This window comes from Papaver somniferum, unplaced genomic scaffold (genome assembly GCF_003573695.1).
Source record: "Papaver somniferum cultivar HN1 unplaced genomic scaffold, ASM357369v1 unplaced-scaffold_22, whole genome shotgun sequence".
NCBI lineage: Eukaryota > Viridiplantae > Streptophyta > Magnoliopsida > Ranunculales > Papaveraceae > Papaver > Papaver somniferum.
Genome location: NW_020632152.1, coordinates 2,457,814 through 2,464,721, shown reverse-complemented (window position 1 = coordinate 2,464,721; position 6,908 = coordinate 2,457,814). Strand labels below are relative to the sequence as shown.

The following is a 6,908-nucleotide window of genomic DNA, read 5'->3' as shown; positions in this document are numbered from 1 at the left end:
AGAAGGGTTGGCCATCTTGATAGAGTTAATTACATTTAGAGAATCACTTTCTAAGATCACTTTGTTGACGCCACAATCTCTAGCCCATAGGATAGTTTCTTTCATGGCTGGACATTCAACCTGCTCTGGATCTATTCTTCCATTGAAGTATTTGCCTCTGATGCCCCTGCAGTGCCCTGTTGAATCACGTAGAAGCAAACCAATTCCAAATGAATGAGTATTATGATAAAAAAAAACATCCAAATTAATTTTTAATTGATTAGGCTGTGGTGGAGACCAAGTTTCTTGAGTCTTATGTTTCGGGTTCTGAATTACTGAAACACACTGCTTCACCATATTATTAATTGAATGCACTGTATAAAGCAAATTTTGATTATTGTTCTCAAAAAAATTTGCACATCTATTTTTCCATAGTGCCCACGTTGTAGCCATTAGCGTCAGGATCCAGATTTCTCTTTTTTGTTGATTTAATGTAGAGCTAGAGTCATTCTGAAACCAAGTAGCTATCCAGCCACCAACTTGTATTTGTTTTATTTGAAGTACTTCAACATTTATGTTCATGGCTAACCAAACCGATCTAGAGTGGTCACATTCAACAAGTAGATGTTGTAAAGTTTTTGTATCTTGAGAACATCTGGGACAGGACGTATTTATAGATGGGTTATAAGAATTCAATTTTTCTTTTGTTGGGACTATTCCTCTTAGGCACTTCTAGATGAATAATTTGACTTTATGAGGTGCGTCTGCTTTTCAAATCTTCTTCCAATTAATTAGTGCTACAACTCTATTGTTTTGGTTACTCTGTGTTAGAGCTTCGTATGTAGTTTTTACTGAGAATTCACCTATTCTACTTGGTTCCCATATGAGCCTACCTGTCTTATGTTCTAAAAAAAAGTAAAAGGTAAAAAGTTATTGTAAAAAGAAAAGAACTTTATTTATTGTTAGAGCATTGCTCGGTTGAACCCACCAAGCGCTGGTATGTCAAGTTTGGTTGTCATATTTTAGTGAATCAAAACTCATGTTAAGAGTCGCTTGATTATGTACTAGAGTTAAACTTCGTATAGGTTAGCTTGAAAGCATTAGGATATGAGACATTAAAAGTATTGCGAAGTCCTGAAGATGTGAAGAAGCGAGGAGATACAACAACTACAATCATCCTTCCACTTGAGGTTAGTGATATTTGACTTGAACTGTTTCATTCCCTAACGTATCTTTCAAGTCGTGCATATTGAAAACATAACTGCGAAGCATGTTGAACTCTAGATAGACATAGTATTAAGGATTACAATACGAGGTTTATTGCTTAACCATTAAACTTTGTAGATAAGACATCGCCATAATCATTTGAATGCTATTGTGATTATGTATGGGTATAAGGTGTTTATTGAAGATTAAAGAAGATTTCAAGACAAAGAAGATATTGAAGATCTGACTTGGGTTTTATAATCTTTGGTGTGCACAATACTTGTTTGGGAAAAGAGGATCCAATTAATAATCAGTTTATCCTTGTGGTAGATTGGATTGATTAATTGAGTAGATCGACATCAACACGATTCCTTGGGATTAAAGGTGTTGTTGGCTTAATCTTAACCGACTACCTTAGGGTGATTGAACATAAGATAGATCTAGACCCGACAAAGGAGTTTATGTTGAGATAGACGGAAGAGACTTTGTTTGACTCATATCACTTGGTTGAAGAGAGTTGATACCAAACAGATTTCTTGTTCCTTTACTGTTTGGAATACGAACCAAAGGGATTGTTCCAAGTACGTGACTTATTTATAAGTTGGAGACGTGGGAATACTGACGGAACTAGGTATACTATAGAGTTAGGTACTTGGTCTCAACTATACGAAGTAAGTGTATTTTGTGTAGCGGCTTAATCCTGAGAGTATTCAATCCTGGACAAGGTCCCGGGGTTTTTCCGCATTTGCGGTTTCCTCGTTAACAAAATCTTGCTGTGTCATTTACTTTTATTTTCCGCATTATAATTGTTTTATTATAATTAAAGTAAATCACACTAAGTGTGAACCGATTAGTTGTATTGTCTCAATCTCGTATCTATAGACAATCACATTCGGGGAAAGGACTTATAGGTAGGAAAAGTTTTGGTTTGAGGTATATTTGGGTACCCTCGCCTTTTCATTTATCAATCAATGTAATTGGAGAAATAAACTTATGTGTTTGTGTTGTAGTAAAAATTATGAATAGTAAAAAAAAACAATTATTATCATCAATGTAATTGAAGAAAGAAACTTATAGTGTTATGTTTGGGGAAGGATCCATTTACACTTTAATTCCCACACTATCTCACATTTTGAAACCATATTTTATAAATAAAAACCAAACGGTATTGAATTTTAAGCTAAGATTCTTGAGACATGTTCTCTTGCAGAACTCTGTATCCCTACTAAAAATAAGCCCGTTCCGAAATGTATAACACCTTCACCTACTGATCTTAATTTCAATGGTTTAAATTTGTTAATTATCAATGGCTCATTTTCAAAGTAGTATAATAAAACTTCGATAAAATATTATCTAAGCGAAGTTATTGATTTATCACAGATTAATTTAACGAAATTCTACTATAGATGTTGGCGTTATACATTTCTCAATACGCTCATTTTTGGTGAGAACATAGAGTTTTGTTAGAGAAATATATCCCTAAAATATTGTCTTCAAATTGGTAATGGTTTGGTTTTTATCCATAAAAACGACGTCTAGTATGTAAGATAGCGTGAGAACAAAAATGTAAGGGAATGCTCCCTCGTTATGTTTTATGTTTACTGTAATGGAGTAAATTTTATGTTTATTGTAATAAGAGTTATAGTTAATAATGTGAGTATAAAAGTGTGACGGGATCCTCCCTCGTTATGTTTTATGTTTACAGTAATGAATTAAATTTTATGTTTACTGTAATAAGAGTTATGGTTAATAATTCTGATGTCTAGAATACCTGTAGTAAATTTTAGAAATGGTGATAAAATAGGCTAAATTAGACAATCTCATGGTAATATTACCCTATCTATCGATTTCTTCTCACTCCACCATGTCTACTATATCTTTTTCTCGTATGATTTTCTTCAGGGATTTCAGTCATTCCCCACTTCCTCCTCCTCTTTCTTCTTGGTTGATTTTCCTTAACCCGATGATATTTTGTGCCCTAAACTTAAATGAAATCCCAACTGAAATTGATTTCCTAATTATCGGCGGCGCAAAGATTCAAGAATGTCCAATTTCTCGCAGAAGATTTTAGAATTGGCGAGTAACTTGGATTGGTTTTAGTAAGTGTTATAATTTTTCTTCTTCTTCATTCAAATTGTCATGGATGCATAAATAAGATAGGTGTTTGATTTCTTTCTTTTAATTGGTTTCCCCTTAATTGATTATACTAGTGTGTATATATCGAAGCAAATTCCAACCAAATGGGTTAAGTTAGTCTCAGTCAATTGGTAAGAGAAGGAGTATAAATGGATGTATCAAACCTCTGAAAAGAGGTGCTTGGTTGCGTACCGGTAGCTGGTCAAGAAATCTTGGATAAATTTCATTATGAAAGAACCGTATAAGCTTTGTCGTCATTGTTTTGTCATTAACCATAAGGATGACAAATCTGAGTATATTGATTTCAAATTGAGCATCAAAGAATGATATTTGAAGAGTTTGAGTTGTGGTGTAAAGAACAAAACGAAGCATTGGGGTTGTCCCCCGAGGGTGATGGTGAGAATTATGTTGAGGGAGGGGGGAGCCATGAATTTTGTTAAAGAGGATGGAAAATTGGCTATGGGGTGCCAAAAAGAATATTTAGGGGTAAAAAAATAGGCTTACATATAGAAACTTTTTTTCCTTATGGGGCCTAAAATAGGCTTTGAACCCAGTTGGGAAGGGTGCATATGTAGACCCTTGCAATGAGATGATCCTCCCCTGGCTGAGGGTGATAATACTACTGAACCCATCCAGAAAAATGGGATGGATAACCCAAATATGGATCACAACCCGAGGAAGACTAAAAGAATGAGAAATGAATATAATTCCCAAATTGCAAAATCTAGCAAAATTTTCCAGATTCCTAACAACTGAAACAAGAAGATTTTAACAGGAAGTTGCAACCTAAATACAGAGGTTATTGACGGTTTTTAAATTGTAAAGACCCTCAAGCTCGTCAACACTATAAGACTAGTCAAGTGATGGATTAGCCGATAATAACTCGATTAGTTTAACACGAACGTTAATTAATAGGAATTAATCTAACAACGATCTAGCCACGGAACTAGTATCGTTGAATAAGTCTCGATAATTGTGTAGAATAAATTACTCGAACGTGTCAATCGAATATCGGACGAAGAAGATAAATATGAAAGAAAAATAGTCTTTTTGGTTTGGACCGGCCTGGCTGCCCTTAACAATTCTCTGGGTACCTTTATAAGTTTCGGTCGGCCTTAGCCCTTGTCGACCGAGAGGATAACTCTCATTCTATTTTCTTCATTCTTCTTCGTTCTTATTTCTTCTTCTCTGTTTCTTCTCTGCTGATGATTTGTGTGTCGTGCATGAGGGTTTTGGGATTGAATCAAGAGTAGAAAGATTAAGGGTTGATTGTTGGTGGAGATGTTGATGTTTTGAGTTCGGGAAAAGAAGGAGATGATGCTGTTGTAATCAGAATTAAGGTTTATAGAGTTGATTGATGTTCTGAAGATATAGAAGATGAAATATAGAGCTATGGCGAGTTGAAGAATCATGGGTTTGGGTTCAATTAAAGTTCTGAAATTTTTTTGGAGATGAACTGAGAACTAGGGTTTCTGAAAGATGGAATCGTTTGAGGTTTTATGTGTTATTGAATATGAAATTGAGAAATTGAAGGTGGGTTTTATGTTAATTGAATCATAAAGAAGAATCAGTAGTCGAATTACAATTTCAGTGAAGGATTGGTGTATTAGGGTTTGTAGTAATTTTTGAATAGATTAGGAAGATGAAATTGAAGTCTAAGGAGAAATTGAAGATGGGTTTGTTCTTAAATTGTGTTTGAAGGAAGCTGTGGGGTTGTTTGAGAATTGCATCAGAGAGATAGAGTTTCATAAAGGAAACTCAGGGAAGGTTCAAAAGATGAAATTGTTGTTCTATGAGGATGATTAGAGGTGGGTTTTGTTGATGATAAGGATTAGGTTGTTGTTTGTGTCCGAATCTAAGATGTTAGTTTTGGGAATTGAATTAGAGTTTGGTCAAGAACAGATGGTGATGAAGATCAATGAGTTGCTGAAGTAAATTGCTCGAGTTGAACTATCTTTGAGGTAATTTCTCTTAACTGTAGTAGTTCAAGTTGAATTGTTTTGGTTTCATGGTTTGTATGATTGTCAATTAAGACTGAGATTGATTCAGATTGGTTGGAGGTGTATTTGAGCTATGCTCAACTGTCATTGGTGGATGACAGTGGTTGTGATGGAGCCTTGGTGGTTTAGTAAGTGACAGTTAAAAACGAGTTGAGCTGAGGTGATGTTTTAGATGATTGCTAAGTTCAATGGTTATGGTTGTGAATGGTTGAGTTAATGGTGAACTGTAGATGCTGCTGGTGGAGGAATTTGTAAGTAATATGAAGAAAGATGGCTGAGCTGTTATGCTATGCAATAGTTAGTTAAACTGTGAAATGAAGAAGTTGGCAGGGTTGTGCTTTAGCAACTGGTTTGGTTGGTTAAGTTGAGCTATAGTAGATGCAAGATTATAGATAGTGGTTTATGTGAAAGCATTCAACTGGTGCTACACTCAGGTAAACTGAATTTGAGTTTGTAAATGAATGAAGTACATGTTGAGATTAGTTGATTGTATATGGTCATTGGTGTTGATATTGAGAAGAAGTTCTCAGGTGGTAACGGTTTATTGAGTTTAAGGTTTCGAAGATGTTAACGAAGTTGCAATTACAGATTTGAAGATGTTGGTGATAAAAACTATCACAACTGAATTGTAATTAGTGTTAGAGTGTTGCTTAGAGATGCAATTGCAGGTAATCTTTGCTTGTAAATTGATTATGAAGTTTATCTGAGTTGATTGTATCTCAGTGATGAAGAATATTATAGATGTGTTTTAGTGATGATTGTGTTGAACTGAACTCAGGTTATATGAGATGTTATGACTGAAGTTTTAGAAAGAGAGTTAAACGAATGTGTTGAGATGACCTGGTATTGCTTAAGAGCTGCAATTGCAGGTAATCACAATTGTTGTTTGTAGATGAAATTCCTTATTGTTTTGTATTTGAATTGATGTTGTTATGTTAGAGTTGGAAGTCGAGAATGTAAGAATTCTAGATGAAGTGAAGCTGTAATAGAACTAGGTTTATTAGTCATCTCAGTCAGGTAACTGAATCTAGCTGACTTGGTCCATCTGACTGAGTCGACCAATGATCTATTGAATCGGTTTGACCCAGTACTGACTCAGAGAATCTTGACTGAGTTGATTCATTTGACCATCGATCCTGGACTTTGACCTTTGACTGACATTGACTGTTGGTTGACCCTTGACCATACATTGACCATTAATTGACTCAGTTAGGACCAGACCTTAGTTAACGTGCCGGTTTGATGGACCGGGCCAGAGTAAGCCCGTGGATCATGGGCTTGGGCTTAGATTAGTCTTTCTTAATTAGATGAATTGGACCTCTTGTGGTCCGAATTATACCTTGACTTCTTCCAAAAAGTGGTAGAGATTTATAAGACTTAGCTACGGACTATAGGATCAATCTAATTGGATTAGTAAACTCTTAGTTATGTTAAAGATAAAGAATGAGATATCATAATGGGCTTAGAACCATTAGATAGAATTGTATGATTCTTGTTTGAGCCATTTTGGCTAGAATCTTAGAGTTCTTGTGTGATTAACAGTTCGTTATTAACACAGACCGATTCGAAGGATGAACCAGTGGATCA

General features: G+C 35.1%; 1 long non-coding RNA gene across 1 annotated transcript; it reads left to right on the top strand.

Annotated features, from left to right (window-relative positions):
• The first annotated feature begins 4,468 nt into the window (after positions 1 to 4,468).
• LOC113340569 lies at positions 4,469 to 6,908 on the top strand. Its single transcript, XR_003355557.1, has 3 exons — positions 4,469 to 5,989; positions 6,100 to 6,190; positions 6,880 to 6,908. It is a non-coding gene; the product is annotated as an uncharacterized LOC113340569 (long non-coding RNA).